Genomic DNA, 12,458 nt, shown 5'->3' on the forward strand with positions numbered 1-12,458 from the left:
ATAGATGACCTCTTTATAGCCTACAGTTTTTAAAGGAATATACTGGAGTAGCCAAAACAAAACACAACACAACACAACACTGAATTCTAAGGTCAGGTGTTCTGGAGACAGTCAGCACAGGAGTGAGGCAATGCTATATGCCAACAGAAGAGATGGGGGGGAAATTAGCAGTGGAGCAAAAGATTCAATTGGGGCAGTCTTCATTATTTTCTGAGAACAATCCTTTTGGAGAAAAATAAAATGAAAATGCAAAACTGTGGAAGCACAGCTGCTTCCTGTTAGAGGTGAGTTAGTGGAGCTAATCACCAAGCTTGGTAGATGTGATTTGTCTGCAGTCCTCTAACTTTTAACTTCCAATTCTTTTCTAAATCAACCTGCTAGCACTTTGTTTTATGAAAAGGAGAAAGTGAATTTTTTGAAAAAGTCCAAATACTTCATTTCCTTCTGTAATGTGCAACATATAAAGCAAAAGATGCAACGTTAATAAAAGGCCCTAGAACATTCATCTAGAGCACAGTCTGGCTAATTGTCATAACAAATGCTTCTTGCTATTCATCCTATTAATAGTTTTCTCTCTAGTATTTCTCTATCTAGTCTCTCTTTGTTGTCTTGCAACCTCCGGGACATCCTAGGAATAATGTGAAAACAGCCCCCATACAAGGAGGGTGAAGAGAGAAGAAAAAGGCAAAATGCTCCTCACTGAGAGGTGGCAGTTTTAATAACCAAGGAAGCTTCCTCCCGAGGCTTCACCTCAGGCAACAGCAAGACAGGAGAAATTTCTGCAACTGCCCAATAAATTTACAAAGTTTTGTTGAGGTTTTAACAAGGTTTGGTCATATATGCCATCCAGATGGTCTCAACAGCACATTTTTATCTCAGGTATATGTCCTTGGGCAGCTTCTGGGAGTGGAAATGGCCAGCGGAGTGCATGCTCTGGGGACAGGGGAGGGGGTGAAGAGCTTCCATTTGCTCTTGCCCAGCTTGTCCATTAATTTCACAGTCTTCCCTACATCCTTGTCCAGTCTATCACTTTCTGTCTGGGGGTTCCAGAACCCCAGGACTCTGGGATCCCCTAGCCATGTCGTTGTGTCCCTCCCCTGGCCTCCAGGGGCCTGTTTCTAATAACTGTCCCTGTGATGATTCTATTGTCTGTTTTTTGACAACTGGGACTGCTTGTTGCTGCCTATTGCATCCATACTTGTATGTGTGGACACACACACACACCCACACCCCACCCCTCTGAAATTTACATTCTCCAGGGAAGCCCTAGGTCATGAGTGGAAGCTGTAAAAATCCAGCCTCCTTGCACTCTGAGCTGCATGGGGGACCTGCTAAGGCAGTGACTCTGCGTGTCCTGCTTCCTCCTTCTTGTCCTGGCTTCTCCTGGGAACATTCCTTATTATGTCATCCGTGTGGAAATCTTCTCATGTTTTTTTCTGGGTAACTGGATTTAAGAGAGCTGGTCAGACATGGAGTCAAACTTATTCATCCTACTGGGGAAGCTGCACCTTCTTGGACTTCCCTGCAGTCACTAAAGCAGCACCTTACATCTGAACGACTGAACTGCAGTTTCAGGTTTGCATGTTTGTCATCTCACTTGGTGGACCATAGAAATCTGTGAAATGGGTAGATAGGCAGGTTAGCCCCCAACTCATGGTGGGAGTCAAAGGGTGAATGACCTGACCAAGTTCATGGAGCAATCAAGGACCAGACCCGTTTCTTCATGTTTCATCTTGTGCTCTCTCAGCCTTCCTGAGCTAGAAAGCTAGAACTATTCTTTTCTAGACCCCCTTGGGCATTAAGAAATTTGAGGCTCTTTTAGCTCCTACATCTGCCATAACCTGACGCCACACGTGAGACTTATACCCTTGGCGCCTCTGGTTTGACCTGGGACTAAACAATCTGCTCCCTTCCAGCTAGCAAATGGCAGACCACAGCACTTCTCAGGTTCCATGCTTGTATGAACCAATTCCTGTCCATTTATAAGCATTTTATTAATTTCTTTTCTCTGGAGATCAGTGACTAATGCATCTGAAATGGGTTTTGCAAAATAGAGGGAGTGAACACAAAATACTCATAATTAGAAAAGAAACATCCACAAAGACCTAGTTTTTCTCTCTAAAATACTAGTGGAATAATTTCTGCTCTTGCCTACCATACAGCTTTGGAATTTAGGTGAACTTATGGAAATTAATGAGAGCATGGAGAACGAATTAGAACAATTCTAAAATGCATCTTTGAGTTTATTTATGCAGGCATAATAAAAGCCCATGGGATTATTATTTGGTTTTAATTACATGTTATCTGTTAACAAACAGAAAACTGTCATTTCTTACAAAATGAGGAACACATTTTTTTCCTGAATAAAAGATTTAGAAAAAATGATAAACTCCTGGCTTGAATGTTTGAATATGCATTATCAGCCAAGGCAGTCCATTTTCTCTTCTCAGGAGTAGAGTGAAACAAACAACAGCATCAAACAAAGACAAAGAACTGAAGTGACAGGGGACATGGAATGAGGAGGGAGGATGATATTTGCTGAGGGAATTTGGATGCTATGACAGAAGACAGGCTGGGAAGGTGTAGGGAGGAGATGGGAGGAAAAGAGAAGCTATAAGTTCTCCCCATTTCTAGTGGTAGATATTTTTAGTAATGGAATTAAATCTAGGCACTACTATCTTTAAAAATTTAAAGCTAGAATGAAAATAAATTGTTTATAGGCAGTTTAAATAAAAATCCTTCCTCTTCTCTCTATACATACTTTAAAGTGAGATGCACTTGAATCGGGCACATAGCAATGGAAATGAGAGAAAAGATTACATGTCTTGGAGAAAAAGAAATTATTTTTCAGAAATCTGACAGCACCCCCAGATTAACAATAGATAATTTCAGCTATTATTGAAATCCATCATTTGGACAAAAATATTTTTCTTAAGGCTTGGCAAATATGGCATAATAAGTTATAAAATGCTGAAATGAATAAGGATAATTGAGATCACATTTCCCAGTTGAATATTATGATGAATAATGAAGACACACAAAGAAAAATATTTAAAATGAAAAAAAATCATCTCCATGTTCTTTTTAGTTTTAATGAAATGGACTTCCTTGTTTATTTACTTTTAAATTTGGTTTAATGAGATGAGTAGAAAGAGAAGTCCTTATTTCCCCTAAGTAAACATGGGGGCCCAATAGTGCTAGTGACATCAGATCTGAGTGTCAATTTAAGAAAGTAAGATCTACCATCTCTAAGCCAGTGCGTTCCTGGGGCAGGAATATTAGGCGCAGGTCTAAGCCCACAGTCTGGGGCTGTCTGCCTCTAGTCCCTGAAATGAGCAATAAGTCTGAAAAGCAATAAGCTGCAGTATAGGCCAGAGGTGTGGGAGGTGGGGGGTGTGTGTGAGAGGATTGGGGAGCAGAACAGGCAGACTGACTGAAATACACTGCTGAGGGGAGCAGCAGGCGAGACAGGAGAGGTCTGCCTCGCCATGTGGGTTGCTCCCTGGCTGGCTGGGGATCGAACTCGCACTGCAGAGGCTGCCAATTGCTTCATAGTGCTGTGCTTAACCCCTTGCACCACCAGGGAGGCCCTACGCTTGTATTTTATCTCAACTTTTTTAAGAACCTGGGGTCTCAATTTGTCAAACTCATTTCATGACTACATTTCATTTACCATAACCAAAGTCAAGAACTTCTTTAAATAACTCAGCAAAATATCAATATTGGTTGTGGATGTGAAAAAAGAAAAAAAATCTGGCATTTCTGATGTTAAAGGCAAATAAATTCTTAGGAAATCATTTGATATTATTAAAGAGAGAAGTTACCATTATTAAGAAAAAAAATCTACTGAAAGGAGTGAGAGACCATTAGAGAGTGAAATTTTCCTGCATAATATAGACAGAGAAGAGGGGAGTGGGTAGGGAGAAGTGGTGTTTCCTCTGAAGATTCAGAAGGCAGAAAAAGATGCATGTGTCATGAGGGGAGAAAGTGAAGAGAAAGAAGTAGGTGGCAGCCAGAGAGGGACGTTCCAGTTATCTTATGCTGCTTACAAATCGCCCCCACAATTAGTGACATAAACTAGTCATTTATTTTACTTGTAGATTCTGTATGTCAGTAATCTGGTGAGACGGTTTTGACTGGCCAGTTCTCACCAGGAGGCTCTCTCGCTGTAGCAGTCAGAAGCTGGCTGGGTTGCAGCCTTTGTCCATTGGACTGGAAGACTCTCTAGCAGAGCAGGTAAACTAGTGCAGTCTACTGGCTGGGGGCCTCAAAGCTTCTCTGTGTGGACCACTATTACAGCTGTTAGAGCGTCCATATGACGGGTTAGTTGCTCTTGCCAGAGTGAGCAAGCCAAGAGCCCGAGTTGGGACTCTGAGGCCTTGTATTGTTCAGCCTCAGAAGCAGCACTCCAGCATTTGTACCTGTACTATTGAGCATCGGAGCCCCGTTCATTATGGGAGGGCACTGCACAAGGTTGTGAATACCAGGAGATATGGGTGATTGGGGATCTTGGAGGCCGGCAACCACGGAGATTTTTAATAAAGGTCAAAACTTGCAAGCTGACCATAGATCTGAGGCATCCAGCAGGAAGGTGGGGAGGGAACAGAAGGCTCAAAACAGGGGAGGGAAGAGCACAAGGGACTGTGGTGATGGGGCTCAGGGGATGTAGTGTTGGGAGAGTTACGGGGACTACGCTGTAGGGGAGAAATCAAATAATTCCAAAAATTAACACTGATGTAAGAAAATAAATAAAAAAATTAAATAAAAAAGGATGTAGAAAAAAATAAAGTTGACATTGAAGCTATTTGCTTCAAAGGGAACACTGCAAAAAAAAAAAAATCATTTTTCCGTATAGTGAGTCATGTAGCCATTCCCCAGAGTCTCACACAATTTTTTTTAAATCAACTACTACTCTTTTTATTTTTATTTATTTATTTATTTTTTAAGATTTGTTTTTATTTATTTACACAAGCACTGGGTACAGTCAGAAGCGCGGGAGGGTGAGAGAATTCACCAGAGCCAGAGCGGGGAGCAGAGCAGGCAGAAGGACCGAAGTACACTGCTGAGGGGAGCAGCGGGCGGCAGGAGAGGTCTGCGCGCCATGCGGGACCCTCCTTCAGTGGTCGGGGAGCGGCCGGGGATGGAACCGGTGCTGCAGAGGCCGCGGGCAGCTTCGCAACCCAGTGCTCAACCTCTGCGCCACCCGGGAGGCCCGTCTCACACAATTTTCAGTAAACCTAGCACATGAACCACTGGTTGTAGAGTTGGATTTGCTTTTGAGGCCTGCTAAGTGGGCTTGAAATGAGAAGAGAGGCTGCCCACAGTTTTGGACACATCCCAGTTACATATTTATTTTGACATTTTTCCTTCCATGAAGCAGTGGGCCTCTGATTATATTTATAAGAATTCCTGTGTAAGCAGAGGGGGGTTTCTAGCAAAGATTTCTCTTTCTTGTTCACTTTCAAGTCACGGATGTTCTCATCGTGTTGTCTAAGATTAAAGTGAGAACATCCAGTTCTTTACTTTCTTCTGGGTGGTACCTACTTCAGAGTGGAGAGAATACATCACTTCTATATTTGATCTTTTATATTGGAACCAGAAAACTAATGTGGGAGAAAAATCTGTCAAGTCCCATTTTTTGCCATATTCAATTTGGCAAAATTATCTGGCCCATTTTCTAGATATAATAAACTCCAACTGAGATGACAAATAAAAAACCTGAAGTTGCAGTTTGAGGTCCTCGGAGGGCCTCACAAAGTCCTCTCCTCCCATACAAAAGCAATTCCCCTTCCCCACATTTCCCTGACACCTTGAGGGAAAGAAACAAGAGGCCTGAGGACTCAAGACAAGCACTGAGAAGAATGAGAGAGGACCTGTCTCGTTTGACTTCTGGACTGTAGTTTTCTTTTCTTACTTCATCTTCTATTCCATGGGGAACATGACTAGTTCGGAAAAACAAACTGTTCCATCAAAAAGAAAGTCCAGTAAAGACAAAGGTAGAAGAACAGGTTCTGTACCATTGTGAAAAAAAGTTTAAGGATCTGTCATTACTGTTTCAGATTTAGTCAAAGATAATTTAAGCAGTAATTGGCTTTTATAAATGCACTTTGTGGCTCAAGTCTCCATGAATATTCTCCAAGAGAACTGTTACTGTGAATTGATAAAATTCTCAATAGCATTTCCCGTTGGAACCCATTTTAAAAGAACTATTATTGTGATGACTAGAATATGCTAAACACATAGACTATTATCCATTTGATTTTCTGCTGAGAAGAATGATTGCAAAGGTACCAAAGCAGTTTGATGATCACAGGGAGACTTTTTATTTCCAGCTTTGTCAAGCTGTGCATTGAGTTGCTTTGCCTCCATTTAAACATTAAGTTCTGAAATTAATTTACAGTACATCCAGGGAAAAGATTCTTTAGTGTAAAGCAAAAAGCTTCAAAAGTGGTAAATTTAGTTCCCCCAAAGACTTCAAATTAAATTTAAATTCAATCCAAGTAATATTTATCAAATACCTGCAGGAGCATGGCACTGTACTAGGCATGGGAATTTGAAATATGCAGATTCAAGAGGGGTTCAAAGTTAATTTTATGCATTTGTGTGGAGAATAATTAAAATCATTTGAAATGTATTCTTAAAGTCTACATTTCCTTTGATAAATTCTGAGAATACTATTCAATTTAATTGTGTACTCCCTGAAACTGGGGTAAGGAGAAGCTATTCTTTCTTGGGACTTAAATTTGGGATTAAGGAATTTTTCATATTACTTCAATATATGGTTTAAGTAGTAGAAAAAACAGTAAAAAAATGATTTAAAATGGTCAAATAATAGTGTTAAGTGGGATTTTGCTTTCAGAAGACATAGTAATGTAGGAAGTCTACTACTACACACAAAAGTTAACATGTCAGATTTGGAACATATTTATCTTTTAAGTGCCTTTCTTTCTTTCTTTCTTTCTTTTTTTTTTTTAAAGATTTATTTATACATACAAGCACTGGGTACAGTCAGAAGCGCGGGAGGGTGAGAGAATTCACCAGAGCCAGAGCGGGGAGCAGAGCAGGCAGAAGGACCGAAGTACACTGGTGAGGGGAGCAGCGGACTGCAGGAGAGGTCTGCACGCCATGCGGGACCGTGGCCAGGGAGCAGCCGGGGATGGAACCAGCGCTGTATAGGCTGCGGGCAGCTTCGCAACCCAGGGCTCAACCGCTGCGCCACCAGGGAGGCCCATTAAGTGCCTTTCTTAAAAACAAAAAATTTTTTCTAGTATTACAAGGGGCCAGGAATGCTTCAGGAATGTGGAGTAAGCTTTAGAACTGCCAAATTTAGCAAAATATGTCCACATAAATGCTTCCAGAATCCTCTTTACCTGAAAATATTTCACATTTTCCTGTTGATCCTTTATCTGCAAAGATCAGAGAACAGCCTAAAATGAAAGCAGATGCAATAGATTCCTTTCTAAAGGTAAAAAAACCACACTTTGTCTGCAGTTGATGAAAGCAGATGGTCATAGCAGACCTCCAAACACTATAATGGTTTATCTTTGTCTATGTTGTTACACTCTCTTTGTCCTTATCCTGTAGGATTCTTTTAAAGAATATTTTGCTATTTTATTTTAATACCACTTTTGAAAAGATCTGTCTTTCCATTACATTGTAGTGTTACTGTTTTATACACTAGATAACTGTAGTTATGAGTCTGTTTCTGGACCCTGCTTTGTTTTACTTTTTTATTTGTCTTTCTTTGCACCCAATTTCACACTGCCTTGATTGCTGTGACTTACCATTAACCTTGGTTATCTAAAAGTCCTCTGACTTAATTTTTTCTCCAAGCTTGTTTCAAGTATTTTAGGTGTATTCATGTATATATAAATTTTAGAATCAGCTTGTCAATATCAACGAGGATGGCAAAACCTTGCTGCGATTGTCATTGGAATTGCATTTAGTCTATAGAGCAATTTGAGAAGATATGAAACTTTATAATACTGAGTTTTCCAGTCTACAAACATGGTGTATTTTACTATTTATACAAGCAGAATTAATTTATCTAATAATTTTAAGAAGTCATATGTAAACTTCACTACATTTACTAATAGTACTTTATATTTTGGGATGTTATTATAAAGCATAGAATTTAATTTTTTTAATTTTTATAGCAATATAGGGCTTTTTGGGGGCATATTGACTTTGTATCCAGAGACACTCTTAAATTCACTTATTCATATTTTATATTTTTTCTATAGACCGTTTTGGATTTTCTATGTACAAAACTATGTTGTCTGCAAAATATAATGACAATTACATTTTTCCCTTCTGAATGGTTTTATCTTTGTCTGTATTGTTATACTCTACTCTCTATTTGTCCTTATCCTGTAGGATTCTTTTAAAGAATATTTTACTATTTTATTATCTTTCATTTTCCTTGCTTTATTGTACCAGCAAGGATCTCCAGTTTAAAATTAATTTAATTGATTAAATGAGGCGACAGTAAATATTCTGTCTCTTATTGATCCAGGGGGAATGATTGAAATATTTTACCATTAATTTCTTTAATTATTTTTATTAATTTATTTCAAATACAAGATTTTCTTTAGTTTTTTCTTTAGTTAATATTTTTTTCCTTTCACTTACTTTCTTTCAACCTAAAACTGGGTCTTTCCTCATCCTCTAAAGATTAAAAAATGCAACACAATACAGTTTTCTTTATGGACAGATCTGTCAATCAGCTCCTCTCCCACACCACCGCCTCCCTGCCCCCCCCCCAATGTAAATTCATCTTCGACATTTTTTCTGGGAATTCCAGTTGCCTTCTCCTGGTTTCTAGATGTTATTTCTGGTTGTTTGATTTTTTTCCTTCATGGCTTCCCTCTTTGTTTCCATGGAGAATAATTTTAACAGTTACCTGTGGGCACTGAGCCCTCTGTATAGCAGGCACCGGGCAAGTCTGGGGGAGACTTGCTGGGCAAAGCTGGGCTCAGCTGAGCTGAGGGCCTTTAGTACAGAAAGTATGGAGGCAAAAAATGGCAATAAACAGCTGCTATGCTTCAATTTATGACAATGAACTATGAGTCTGTATTGATTAACACAAAATTCGGTCAGTACCATATTTGAGTGTGTTTTGCACAGTTTTTTCCAAAATGGCTAAGGCATAATTTAAAAGGGAAACTCATGAGTTTCTGAAAATCACTGAGATTTGTTAGACTTTGAAATGGATTACAAAGATCCTGATGACCTTTTCTGTAAATAATGAATATTCATAACACAGCAACTGTTTATCCAGTACCTTTAATATGCCACTATTGACAAAAATCTCTGCCTTCATGGAGGACAACAGACAATAATAAACAGAAGAAATAGGATAAAATAACGAGTTAATTATATAGAGAGATGAGTGGGATAAGAGATAAGGGAAGTTGTGAATGATTAGGAGACATGGGAGGGATACAAATGTAAGGTGCAATTTCAGATAAAGTTGTCAGGGTAGTCTCCGTTGAGAAGGGGATATTTGAGCAAATATTTGAAGAGGGTAAGTGATTTAGATTTGGACAGATCTGGGAGAGGAGCATTGCAGACAGTGGGAGCATGTTTGATGTCTTTAGCGAAAAAAGGGGGCCAGTGTGGCTGAAGCCCTATGGGGAGAGACAGTATACCAAGGGATTAGGGATGGACTACCATATTGAAACTTGCAAGACATTATCTATACCTGGGCTTTTACTTTGTGTGAAAGAGGACTCTCTGATAGAGCACAGGAATGACAGGATCTGGCTTGTATTTTGAAGGGGTCACTTTGGGTGTTATGTTGAGAAAAGACTACAGGAGTCTTGGGTATAGGTAGGGAGGTCAGGTAAGAAGGTACTGAGGTAATTCTGGCTAGTGGCTCTTTTCAAAATGACAGCAGTGCAAGGTAACATAACCCAAAATTAGTGGTTTAGAATCATTGATTGTTTCTCTTAATTCTGAGTGTTAGTCAGATGATTCCTCTGATTTTTTTCGTCTAGACTCACTCACATGGCTGCATTTGCTGGAAGACTAGCTGGGTTATAGATTCAAAATGGCTCCTGCATGTGTCCAGGATCCTTGATTTTCTTCTTTTTTTAATTAATATTTTGTTTTATATAATTCTTACATCCTTTTTCATTTTTGCACAATGTATGCATTATCATTTTGGTTATATTCCCCATACCATTGCACCCCCTCTTATTTTGACCCTAGTCCTTCCTCTCCCCTTCTCTCCCCACCCTCATAGTATGTCTCTGGTTTATAGTTGTTTGTGGATTTTGATTTTTACTTTGTATTAATTAGTCTTTTTCCTGGTCCCTTATTTAAGTTTTCTAAATTCCTGCTATGAGTGAGACCATCCGGTATTTTTCTTTTTCTTTCTGACTTATTTTGCTGAGTATGATCCCTTCTAGCTCCATTCATGTTGTTGCAAACTGCATGTGTTTATCTTTTTTTGATAGCTGAGTAATATTCCATTGGGTATATGTACCAAATCTTCTTGATCCAGTCATCTATTTTTGGGCATTTGGGTTGTTTCCATAGCTTAGCTATTGTAAATAGTGCCCTCCAGGAATAGACCAGCCTCCTTATGTGGTGGCTTCAGGGTCGTATTCCAGGAGAAGTAGATGCTGCAAAGTGTTTACCTTAAAGTCATCATATTACTTCTGCCACACTCTATTTTTCAGAAAAAGTCACAGAAGTAGTCCAGATAGAACAGGTGGTAAAAGAGACTACATCCCATGATGAAAAAAGTGTTAGTCACATTGCAAAGAGACCTGCATAAAGGGGTAGGAGAAGTTTGTATCCATATTTACAATCCACTAAAAAGTATTTAGCATTTTGAGAGTATGCTTGGATGTGTGACATGAGAAAAAAGAGGTGATAAAGAGGACTTGTGAGATTCTTAGTTTAAGTAACAGGCAAAGAGAAGCTACCACAACCAAGAGGAAATGACCTTTGGGTAAATGAAACTTGGAGTGAGAAAAGCTGGATTCAAGCAGAGGGGGGCAAGTAGGTATAGTTGGCTTAAGTGGAAGAAGGGCAGGAGAAAACACTGTTATCTGTAGAAAGGGAAGATTCCAGATTCCCTACCCCACCCAAGGAAGGGTGGAGCTGAGCAGTGAGGAGAAGCTGGAAGGAGGACTTAGGAAGATGAGGGGATGATTTGGAGGAGGCACATGGAGTAGAGAGACATGTGAAGAAGAAGATGTGCATGCTTCTTGGCCTTGGACTTGTATCAAAGGGACCAGGAGGGAGACTCTTGAAAGAGACAGAGAGGTGGGCGAGAGGCTGGTGGGAAGGCTCACAATGGCAGTCATTATCTTGCTTTGTATTTTGATTTTACTGTTTTCCTTGAAGTCTTGCCTGGTCCCTTTGACTATTTCCTGGGGGTCCCCACTGGAGTGTATCTTATACTTGTGGCAAGATTTCAGGCCTCAGTGGCCCAGTTTTGGGCTAATCCTGTTTTGTTGGGGTATCATTTATATAATGAGGTTAAAAACTGAGCCTCCACCCTTTACCCAGCAGGAAGGCTAGGGAGGCTTGAATAGACAAAGGAGCTTGCTAAGGTTGTTATCAGAACCAGGCCATATCACTGATCACTTGACCAGGGATGTGGAAGCAGGGCCAGAACACATTCTGTTTCAAAGGTCAATGCTCAAGATCAGACATTCCAGCACTAAGTGTCTCAAACTGACTTTCCAGTCATGAAAAGTACATGAAAACGTTATAAAAGAGCCCTAAATCATTCCTGCACAGACTTCTCTCATCTTCTCTCTTAGCAGTGTATTTCAATAAATTCACCTTTTCTGTTCTCCACTCTGTCTCTGGTGAATTCTTTCACAACCCTCCTCACCCCCCCCCCCCATACCTTTGGCCTATACCTCTATTGCTCCTGTGACATGTTTGGCTGGACATTTACCCAAAATGGGATGAATAACTTTGAGTGTTTCTTGGGGAAACTATTTTAACTGTAGTTCGTTTCTCTATTCACACTATTTCTCTATTGCAGATTAATTATATTAAAGTTCTTTTCTTTTTTTTTTTTTTAAATAGAGGCATGCTTTTATTTATTTATTTATTTGGTTGGTTGGTTGGTTGGTTTATACATGCACTGGGCACAGTCAGAAGCGCGGGAGGGTGAGAGAATTCACCAGAGCCAGAGCGGGGAGCAGAGCAGGCAGAAGGACCGAAGTACACTGCTGAGGGGAGCAGCGGGCGGCAGGAGAGGTCTGCGCGCCATGTGGGACCCTCCTCTGGTGGCCGGGGAGCAGCCGGGGATCGAACAGGCGCCGCAGAGGCCGCGGGCAGTTCGCAACCCAGCGCTCAAACGCTGCACCACCGGGGAGGCCCTAAAGTTCTTTTCTATAGAAGGTCTTACACACTAAGAATGTTTTGTCTTTATATGGTGGATGGCAGAACCCATTTAGAGCAGGCAGAGTTGGGGGTGTCAGGGTGCC

This window comes from Talpa europaea (genome assembly GCF_964194135.1).
Source record: "Talpa europaea genome assembly, chromosome: 8".
Taxonomy (NCBI): domain Eukaryota; kingdom Metazoa; phylum Chordata; class Mammalia; order Eulipotyphla; family Talpidae; genus Talpa; species Talpa europaea.